Source organism: Amblyomma mixtum, chromosome 3, assembly GCF_055824585.1.
Source record: "Amblyomma mixtum isolate Tamu chromosome 3, ASM5582458v1, whole genome shotgun sequence".
NCBI classification, from domain to species: Eukaryota; Metazoa; Arthropoda; class Arachnida; order Ixodida; family Ixodidae; genus Amblyomma; species Amblyomma mixtum.
In genome coordinates, this window is record NC_143014.1 from 98,139,162 (window position 1) to 98,150,822 (window position 11,661).

General features: G+C 41.9%; 1 long non-coding RNA gene across 1 annotated transcript; it reads right to left on the minus strand.

Moving 5' to 3' along the window:
• Positions 1 to 489: 489 nt before the first annotated feature.
• On the minus strand, positions 490 to 10,699 carry LOC149351098 (uncharacterized). Its single transcript, XR_016290516.1, has 2 exons — positions 9,952 to 10,699; positions 490 to 655 (listed from the first exon to the last, which is right to left on the minus strand). It is a non-coding gene; the product is annotated as an uncharacterized LOC149351098 (long non-coding RNA).
• Positions 10,700 to 11,661: the final 962 nt, after the last annotated feature.

Sequence of the window (11,661 nt, forward strand, 5' to 3'; positions counted from 1 at the left end):
AAATAATGTACAAAGCTCCCCCTGTCCTTTCATGCTATCGCTACCGCTGACTATTGCTGTCTGCGAACTGAACGAGAGTTGCATCCACCTTTTGCCCCCACCTTTTGCCCCCTCTGTTAACCAGGTGGCTCCACGCGCTCTCCCCAAACTGCAGCGCACGGAGCCTATAACTCAGCTTCTATGAGAGCAGGATGATAATTTAACCTTATTACATTCCCCAATGTCAAGAGAAATTAATCGCATGCATTTTAGTAAGTTCCCTGCAGCAGAATTTCTTGAAAGCTCTCGGCATAAAGTTGCCTAACGTATTACATAAGTGCACAAGGACTTGTTTCGCATAAAATTAAATTACATAGTTGGAATAGGCATGCAGAAATATGTTTCGTGAATGTGACATCATTAATAAACTTTTTTTAAAGACCCTCTTCGCCTCTGAAATTATACTTCTCTAATGTAGTTTATTTTTGTAAGAAGGATGAACGAAATACATGAGCTTAGGTGGCCGCAGTTGGATCTGATATCCTGCACCATCATTTTTTATTGGACAGGCGACCATCACACCAGGAAAAGTTTCTTCGTCCTCCACTACGGCGTCTCTCATAGTCTTAGTCGCTTTGGGACGTTAAACCCCATAAACCAACCAACCATCTTCGTCCTGTTAGGCAGAAACAACAGCAATAACCTTAAAATCGCATTACACTGTACATATACAGCTTATGAAGCTATTAGGTCTTGATACAAGAAGAATGAAACATTAAATTTACTATATACTCAGATATAACTCAAGAATGAAATGGCAAATGCCCCTCAAAGGAGCCCTCTAGCCAATGGCGTCGACTGATTCTCCCCTTTGAGCGATCCTTTTGGACTTGTTAGTGTGAAATTGCAGAGGGTGGCAGTGAATGGGGAATAACCACAGCTTAATCGGATTAACTGCGGCGTTTTGAAAACTGATCCCCACCATTGGCTGGAGGGTCTCCTTTGAGGGGTATCTGATGCTTCGTTCTTGAGTTGTATACCCCACTATACACTGCATGCAGTTCTTGAATGTGTGTACAACTTGCAGCGTACTTTGAGAATCGTGTTCCTAGGCTTTACTCTTCTCTAGCTGCTCTATGTCATGCTTGTAGTCGTCTGGGTCTTTGCTTTGGGGCTTGGTCTCTAATTAACAGATTATGCCTGGAAAGGTGCCAACTCGTAGGTAGTAAGAAATATTTTTTTTGCACCTAGTTGATACCGTTAAATACCGACAGAAAAAAAAAAAAGGCACACACTGCACACCCTGCACATGGCCCTCTGTGGCAGATGTGCATTAATTTTGAAAAAAACCGCCTTTATGAAAATTACACACAAGAAAATGCCTCTTCATTTTGTGTACAGTACTAGCAACATATCATTATTAGATGTGACAGGGTATAAATATATGGGCCTATGGATTACTAGCAACCTTTCGTGGTCAAAACACATAGAAGCTGTCGTAGCAAATTCAATGCAGAAACTCTTTTTCTTGAGGCGCTCACTAAAGTCATTCCCACCTAGTGTTCATCTATTGGCGTACAATTCCCTCAACCGTCCGTTACTAGAATATGCCGTAATCATTTGGGACCCTTTCACGTTAACAAACATTCAGAAATTAGAGCGAATACAGCCTAATGTAGTTAGATATGTGGCCGTGCATCTGTAAGTGAGCTCGTGAGGCGAAGTGGGTTACCCCCAGTTGTTGAGCGCAATCGTGTTTGCCGATTAAAGTTTTCCTTCCAGTTTATAAAAGGTCATTAAAAAGTTAATACTTATAATTATTTTTCTCACTCCTCAGGTTATAACACAAGACAAAGGCATGAACTAACAATAACCCCTTTGAACGCGCAAAATAACTGCTTTAAATATTCTTTTTTTTTCTGAGGACAATTACCGATTGGAACAAACTTGATAGCAAGACTGTTAATCATAATTCTTTACTGTTGTTTGAAAAGTGTTTGCAAATGTTATGAATTTGAGTGTTTATATGCTTGTATCTTTTTTCCCACGCTGCTATGATCTGTACTAGATCACAGTATCTATAAATAAATAAATGATTTGACTGCCTGGACCAAAGCTGCACAGTATTGACTAATTTTATGGACTGTTATATGCCAAAACAACACTGCAGGCTACCAGGCACACCACAATGGAGGACTTCAGATTAATTTAGATCAGACTGGGCCTCTTTACTGTGCACTGAAAGCTCAGTACACGGGCATTTTCGCACCATGGCTCCATTGAAATGTGGTCACCATGACTAGAATCAACTACACTATCTCAAGCTCAGCATTGAGTGCGATCGAGCAACAGCAGTGGCTAATTGGGCACTGCCAATGACACAGGTATTTTTGACACACATCTTCAGACCCTTCCAGCGCCTTTACCTTTTAATGCCCCAATTGTAAAGAAATAAAAAAAAATGCCTTTACATTATGCTTTCAAAAGCCAATGCAAAAAATTGGTTAGCTCCACTAAATTTGACACATCGGTATGACAAGAGCACTAAACAATGACCACTCAATTCTGTGCAGCTATAGTATGAGTTGTGTGAAAGACCAACTCGAAGATCTCGAACCAACCCAAAGACCTGGGGACAGTAGACAACTTTTTATTCCACAAGTCTTTCTATTTGCCCACAAAAGCTGTCAGACAATGAAAGACGAGGAGTTGAACACTGGCTGGAAGTCACATATTTGCGCCCCTTTTTGTCAGCTTTGTGCAAGCTGCATGTTGTAATGAGCACTAGGCATAGACAGTTTGTTATACATTTGCGACACTGGGCGTCACACTTATCACAAGAGCAGATTTAGTGTCATCTTCAGTAAGTTCATTTTACTTCATGAAGGGTTACTTTGGCAGCACGGTGCTACTCAAAGAACAAATCTGTAATTTGGAACTGATTCTGATGACAACCAGTAAACCTAAAATATGCTCAAAATTTGCCGAGACCAAAAACTGAATTTTAAGAACCCAAGTTTTTTTACAGCAATAGAAAGTTTAGAGTCCACAGTGCCTGATTTCACAATTGTCTCATTAGAAATGCTGTCGAAGATTTTTAATCAGAATTTTTTTATCACTGGATGCGGTCACTTTTACGTACCTTACTGCTGGAAACCATGATAGAGAGTGTGATAACAACTGCACACCAGCAAAAGAGAGCAAGAAAGAACTAATGTGGCCCCAAACACTAGATAGTATTTGGACAGTTTTAGTGTAGTGCAGCATCCATTTGAGCTTTCGCATGCAAAGATATTATGGCACCGTGATGTACAGCCTTGGCCACAATGCGTGGCTCGACTGTATCTGCAGCGTTCCAATTTCGTCAAGGTACCTGGTCCTTACCCGTTCTAAAGTTAGGACGTCCAAGGATGCTACAAGAGCACCACTACATGGCTCAGAAGCAAACCCCCGTGGGCTCTAAACTTTTGATAAAGGCTGTACATCTCATCAATGTCAGTTTTAGCAGACTACAGCTACCTCTTCAATCAAGAAAATGCAGAACACTGAGGTGCCCCCTAGTAAAAATAACTCAAAGGAATTCATCGGCGATGCATTAGAAGGCATTACTTTTCACCAAAAAATGGATTAAAAAGCATGTGTATACCATAATAAGATACGGTTTGGTTTGTCGGAATTTAACATCCCAAAGTGACTCAGGCTGTTGGGATGCCATAGTAAAGGGCTCTGGAAATTTCAACCATCTAGGGTTCTTAACGTGCACTGACATGACACAGTACACAGGCCTCTGGAATTTCGGCTCCATCAAAATTCGACCGCCGCAGCGAGGATCAAACCCGCGTCTTCTGGGTCAGTAGACAAGCGCCATAACCACCGACCCACTGCGGCTCCTCATAATAAGTTATGACAAACGCTTTTGAAAGATAATAACACCACGCACTTTAAAACATAGAGGCCATATTTTACTGAGACATGATCATGTAGTCGGATGCTCTCACAGAATGTTGCTTCAACTTGTTTCATGCAATTTTCAATGCCAACTATTATACAACAGCAGGGCATAGTTGTCCCAGTGCTTCAAATGCCAGCAAAAAGACAGTGGTGCGTCTTTACACTAATTATTACCACACTATGAAACAAACCATTCAGCGTGTTTTTATCTTTCCCTAATCGGCCTCCTTGGTGTTTTTTGCATTTTTAAAAGCATGGGTGTACAGTTAAATGTGGGACATTTTGGCAGGAAAATTGAAGTTTGAAAAATTTTTGAGCATTTCAGGCTTTTCCATCAGTCAAGTGGCTCATTATACTTCCTGAATCAATTTTCAATTCCAATGCAAGTTTTCTTATACGTCAGTAAGACTGAGGTACAAGCACATACCATATTTGAGGTTATTTTATGAAGTTAGTGTACAAAGCTGCACATCTTTTTACTAAAAAACCACTTGTTGAAACGGCTTGAAAGTGATGTCATTCCATTCCTACTGTTATTCTGAGTGCAATTTTATCATTTGTTTCCTATGAGAGATGCATGCAGCATGTCGTAGAAAGGCTTAAAAATATAAATCGTTGTCAAATTGCTTTCACAGCTCTTGATTCTGTAAAAATGAAATATGAGGCACATTCTTTGCATTTCCACCATAAACACAAAACACGTTTTGTTCAGTTCGCAGTCCCTTAAACAACATACAGATTTTCAACCAAAGTTACTTTTCATTATATTCCAAATTTTTTTGTGGAATGAAAAAAACTTACTACAACCTTGCTAACACAATTGAGAACTGTAAGCTGAGACAAACACAAAGCACATCCAGCACTCTCTTAAGCAAAATAGCAGAATATGTTGTTAGGGGCTTACTCCACTTTTTAGCAACTGAAATGATAACATCGTTATATTGGATGATTCTTTTAAATCTTTACAGTGTACAAAACACTGACGCTGATGGCCACGTGGATGCTCAAGTGTGTGTTAGGCTTGGTGGACATAACATAAATGTCACGGTTATGTGACTAATTAGCTGAAATTTGTATCTTTAATTATTCACTTTATGTTGCACGTTTTAGTTTCAATGTTAAAGACTGTATTGGTTTGAGACTACTCAGTTTACATAACTTGCCAAAGTGCAATAGGTCTAAAATTATTCATAAATCAATTCCTGCTTTTTCACACCCGATTCCAAAACTAGGTGCTCAGCTTGCGAGAGAACTGGGTGCAGGCTCAGAAAGAGCAGGGAATTGATGGATGAATATCTTAAGCTCATTGCACTTTGGCAAGTTCTGTAAATCTGATTAGTCTCAAATCAATACAATCCAAGACTGTGATGGCAACATGCAGCACAAAGTGAAGTAAAAAGTGAATTGAATTGACCATTGCATGAGAACGGCAGCGTGACTAAGACCAGCACAAGAAAGAACATGAAACATGCGTTGTGCTTTTCTTGTGCTCTTAGGTTTGCAACTGTTCTCTTGCATCATGCACCAACTGAACCAACTGTTCTTGTGCTTCACGCACCCAACAATCTGTCATTCTGAACTGACAAAATGTGACTAATTAATTAGCCACACAACTGTGACTGCTATCTTGTTATCTTATGTCCATCGAGCCCAACACACACTCAGTGATGGCAGCGTCCATGTGTCCATCAGCGCTATTTTTTATAAAGCTGAAAAATTAAAAAGAATCATCCTGTATAAAACCACACCAGCACCCTGGTTTCCAGGTGTATTAATTTTAATTGCTGAAGGTACTATGCGTGGATATGAGTGAAGAGAGTTCACCAAACTCACTTTGAGGAGAGTGCCCCTTGAGTTGTGCAAGTGACACTGCACGAATGACAGTAAAGGAAAGTTTAAGATGCTGAAAGTGACATTAAATTTGTCCATGTGACAGAGGTACCATTCTAGGCAACAGTTCTTCTCATCAATTATGTGCACTGGCATATTATGTGCATTGGCATATTAATATTGAGTGCTCAAGTCTCTTAATTTCAAATTTGCATTATTGACCACAATATTATTCAAATGAACTCTAGCATAGAGGGGTGGATTATGACAGAAATGCAAGTGACACTGACTCCTCAGATGGCTGTAAGGCCCCAAAAACCAATATGTTGACTTCATATAACAAACACTGCATGGAATAATTGCAGGTAATCACTTGACTATTTTTTAATGCGAAAGCATTAATAGTCCCATTACGAGAAAAGCTGACAGCGTGTGTTAGTGCGTGAACTCACAGATGGTACAGGAAATCTCAGCAATGGCAAGAAAAATAGGGTGACATCAAGCAACTGTAAGACGCTAAGACGCACACAGCAAGCCGAGAACCGCCATTTCAGACAATCATATGCATGTCCTTTGTCTATATAGACCCGCCTTGGCTGACCTCAATGTAGCGCCAGTTTTCCTGGCTACATTCATACCAAAATTGTGAGCAACTGTTTGTCATGCAGCATTCCGGGTGGTGTTATATGATTTCCCGTTGCACATAGTTTAAACGTGCTAGCCAAATTGGAGGCTGGCTTGCAAGAGCGATTCGAGCCAATGACATATGCACCTTCAATTGTATGCCTTCCCAGACTCTTTACCTCCTCCCTTAAGGCACGGTTGAGGTGTTCACTGAGATGCGAGACAGTTACTGAGCCATTTCCTTTTCTCAAAAACCAATTTCCGTATCAAAGCTGTGATGCAACTGTTTGTCGTACACCGTTGCAGGTGGTGTTATACGATTTCTCATTGCATATAGCATACATCTCTTAGTCAGGTTGGAGGCTAACTCGCGACATGTATTCGAACCAAGCATTTCTCTCGGACCTTTGTGAATTCAGCGTTTGTAGAGTCAGCGTTCGGAGGTGCGTCTTCGTTTCATTTCTCAGGGTTCAACCTGTGTCGAAGTCGAACGCTCAAGATGATACATTAATGCTTTCGCCTTCACAGCATTTAAGCAGTCTAAGTGCCCTCTGAATTTTTTTTTTCTTTCTGGATGGCCAGAATTCACAGTGCCAGAACCAAATGTGCATTAATATTTGTTTTAGTGATGATGCACTCATGGTGCACACCATAGCTTAAGACAATTCAGGTTTTCACAAGCATGACACAGAGTAATACTAAACATGTACAGACCTTTCAATGCCACTTTATTACACTGTCTGCAAAAATGAAAAATGGTGTATACAAAAGTCTACTGCTTCTTCTGGATAAAATCAACATAGAAAGCTTCAGTTATGAGATGACTATTAAAATTTGGGGCCCCTTTAAAGGCTTTCTCACTACATGACCACATGCCTATGCCCTAAAAAATAAAATTTTCTCCTCTCTACACACTGTGCAAGCATACATGAGAAGGGCATAGACGTGGTTACGCACATCTTGATGAAACAATTCTGCTCTGTAGGTAACCCACGGACATCACAAATGAAAAGTATTAATAAAATGTGGAGAAAACAAGAAATGGAGATTTTGTGCATGCTTTACAGCACTAGTGTCAGCCTCATCATCTGTTATCAGTCCTGGCGGCTACTGTCAGCAGTGTAAAAGATGCATTGCCATGTAACTAGGGCCCTTAACTTTCTGTGGTGAAAAATTTGAAATTCCATGAATCGGGCACAAAGATTCTGCAAAATTCTGCAAGAGACGAAAATAATGCTTCAGAATACAACTCACATTATATTCGGTACCAAGGTACAAATACAGTGTACATATAATTTTTTCCCCCGAGCTTTTCAAGGTAGCTAAAGTGACCTCGCCACCAGGGTAGAAAGCCACTAGAAAGCAAGCTTTTCAGCAACCTTCAGGCAAAACGTGCAGTGTGCAAATGCAAAAGGAGAAGATGGCTATAAATGTAGAAAGAAGGTGGTGCAGGTCGTTAAAAAAAAGAAAAGGCACTGAAAGAGTTGAGTGAAGCACGAAAAGCAAGATGGGCAAATGGGCGCAGGACTGGGCAGCTTAAAACACCGAGTAGTGGCAGCACAGAAGTGACAATGGCTGCTGCTGCGTGGAAGGCTGCATTATAGTGCTCTAGAATTGTATTGGAGGCTTTGCTTCACTCGATTGTGGTGCATGGATCTGAAGCGCTGCCTCTTAATAGCGGTGACACATCCTCTACTTCAGCGTTCTGATAACTGAATGCATACCTTTCGCACTGTACATGATGACACTGTCTCCACAAAGCATATTGTGGGGCCAGCCTTTATCATCAGTTCGCAGGGAAGCCATACAGGATTACCAGTAGTGCTCCCATACCCCGTGAAAGTTATGAATACACCTCTACCTGCTTGAGCACTATGTCCTCTGATGTGCTTTGCCACAGTTCTGGGGAACAGCAAGCACCAACTTTGTGATATGAAGCAGTACATTATGAAGCAAAAAGAGTCAACTATGGTCTCTCCAATGCTTTGAATTATCTCACCCATGTACCGTTTTTACCAAAAGTAACCAGGCGATGTGGGTTTGTTCTTTAGCCATGTAGAGGAGCACATATGGCACCCCTTAGGTTCCACATCTGTGTAAGGCAAGGAGAACACTTGTCCTCACCTTTCCAGACCTTTTAGTCTTCAGGGTAGCCGTACAGGCACCACTATACAGCTCAGAAGCAAACTTCGTTTCCTGGTTACTTTTGGCAAAGACGGCAGTTAAATATGAGCATACATAATTAAGTGCGCAGATAATTAATGTAACTCCGCGATACTAGACGTTTAGAACGGCGCGCTAGACTCCGATCAGTAATTTGAGTAATTTACACTTTTCAAACAACACATTGGTTTCAAGTTGTCGTTGTTTCTGCATCCTGATCTCCCACGCTCGCCCACATCCAGCACAACTTCACAACGCGAACTACTGACTGTTGCAATGCTAAAAACGCATTACAAAATGCTTCTCTCACTTAAATTGCTCACATATTCATGCTGAATTTTGACGCAGAGATCGCATATGACCGTCTGGTTTTCATTATGAAGTTTGCATGATGCACTTGCCCAATTCGATCAGAATAATTAGAAAACCGTGTTGTCTGCAGCAACCCGGCAACCCAAGACAAGCAGCTTTCGCATAACTGATACTGGTGCCTATCAGAGGAACGGTTATTCTGTTCCGGCAGGCACAAACCAAACATGCTGAACTTTGGGGGCAACTTGTGCAAAGAACTTTTTTCTGTACTCAATATTGTTAGAGCAGTTGAGAAAGAATCTTCAAATGAGCCGTTCATCTCCACCCACACTCATATCACAGCTTCGAAAGTAAAACTTTAACTGTTTAAGTAAGTAAGCGAATGAGAGGTCCTAATCCCTTTCGACTCAGGGCAGGCGTTTTGTAATGACATAGGAAATGCACGATCCTTGGATAAGGCCCCACATGGCGCCACTGGTATCAGTTACGAGGGACAGTGTTGTGCAAACAAGAAAACAAAAACCATGAAAGCAGTGTCCATCACGAAGGCCCAGCTACAACGATGGTGGCAGATGGCGCGGCGATGTCCTATTCCGCGGACTGCACCGACACAGACGTGTAGTCACGATGCACCTATGTTGCGACTTCTGGTTGTGTGTGCTTCGTTTTATTTTTTAATTTTTTCTCGTTTCCTTTTTTAAATTTTTTCTCCGCGGCTAGGACACAAGTTTTGTGCCCGCCAGCTATAAAGGGCTATGCCACACTGTAATAGTCATATGCATGCAAAAGCTGCTTGTCTTGAATCGCCAATACTGCAGACTATGCAGATTTCAAATCCTGATCGAATCAAGCAAGCAAAGTACATCATGTAGACTTGGTACCCAAAAAACAAGACGGCAGTATGCCATCTCTGCGTCAAATTTCAGCGCGAATAAGCGAGCGGTTTAACAGAGGTAATCATTTTACTGTGCGCTTTCAGCGTTGCAGCAGCCAGTACGACATAACGCGGGCGCGAGGTTCAGTGAAAACAAAACAAGAGGTCCACTATAACGCCACCATGCTTGCTTGCGCAACAAGCCACGACGCACTTACTAATCAATATGCTCTCAGTACAGTTGTTGAAGCTTATCAAATGCAGTATTCGAGTGCGATTCCCTTCTTCCAGGCCGTCGTTGCCGAGTGTTGTAGTGGTTTTGTACGATCTGTGCCAGTCCCAGAAGAAACAACGGAGAGCATGTATCAAAACAACAGGCGGTAATAAGCAATAAGGAAGTGGGTGCTGGCCGGACTGGGTGACCAAACCGCTGCTGCACACTACCACAGCATCATGAGCCGAATTTACCCTCTTCTCTGGACGTCATGCTTCACTACGCTTAGACGAGTGCGCATGGCAATCGGTGTTTTAGACTTTTAGTGAGGTGAATACACGGTACTGCCAAGTTAGGATGCGCGTTGGTACTCCGATGAAGCATGACTACCAAGGCGCATCCTAACTTGGCAGTACCGTGTATTCACCAAAGCTCAAATGTCTAAAGTGCGACTGCCATGCGAACTTGTATAAGCACAATGAAGCATGAGAATGAAAATTCGGCACATGCGTCGCCGAGTATCAACCTCACAAGATGTGCTCGCAGGTTCTCCTCAGACTTGGCTGCTCAAACAAAGATGTTCACTCGACTGCGAGCTGTTCACAGATGCATAGAGCACTTGACACCAAAGACTTTCAAGTCTAAGGTTTTGAGAAATTCTGCGGTTCTGAGTTTCCCACAACCGCATTACAGTGAACTAGAATATTCTAGTTCACTGTAACCGCATGTTCTTTCCTTCCTCCATGGCATGGCCTGACCGAGCTTGGCTTGACTAATGACTATAAAGAAAAGCTCATGATGATGAGGCCCAGTAACGTAACAAAGACGAAGACTTTCGTATTTGGAAAAAAAAAAAATTCCTGGGCACAAAGTATTAACGTAAACATCGGCCACAAGGTATCGTATTATGATCCATGTTCTTAGAGGTGTAAGTACTTTTATAGAGTGTAGCTTGTAGCTGATCAACAAGCTGCCCCACCTGCCGGACAAAGCAGCAACCGAGTGCCTAGCTCGGTGGGTGGTGGCCATGGAGGAAGGAAAATTGTGTGCGCGTTAGTTTTGAAGGTTGCATTTTTGAGCTGTGTTAGTTAGAGGAGCGATGGTTCTTCATTCTGTCTTTGGTTTTACGAGAGCAGACGAGACAGCGTCTTCAAGAAACCGCACAACCATAGATTTAATATAATACACTGCTCACACTTGCCCATAACACGGTTACATCGGCGCGCGCGCGCGCGTGAGTTGGTAACTCTATGAGGCGGCCGTCCTAGCCAGCCGTGCCCACAAGCTATCGGTTGCTTCTCACCCCGGCAGAGGGCGCAGGCCTTTGTTTCGGCTGCGCAGCCAGTCTTTTTGAGAGCGACGCCAGTATTTCAGTAATTAAAAAAAACAAAGCATGTACCGATGTTTAATTACATCTCGAAGAACGTAGACAGTAGTGTGCTATCTTGTAAGAGACGTTTTTTTCTCGATTATTGACTAGTTGCGCATAGAAATGTTTAAAAACATGGACAGATAAATACGGCAGTTTCGGGGTAAAAAACAGCAAGCCACTAAAACTAATTAAATGGCATTAAGTTAACTTCATCAACTAACTTACTTTGGCTGCTTTTTGCCACTTTCAGTTTAAATATAACAGAAAAAAAAGCCTTGTGTGCAAATATAGAAAACATTAAACTCAAGCTTTGGCCGCAGGAGCTATAGGGGCGCTTCAAGC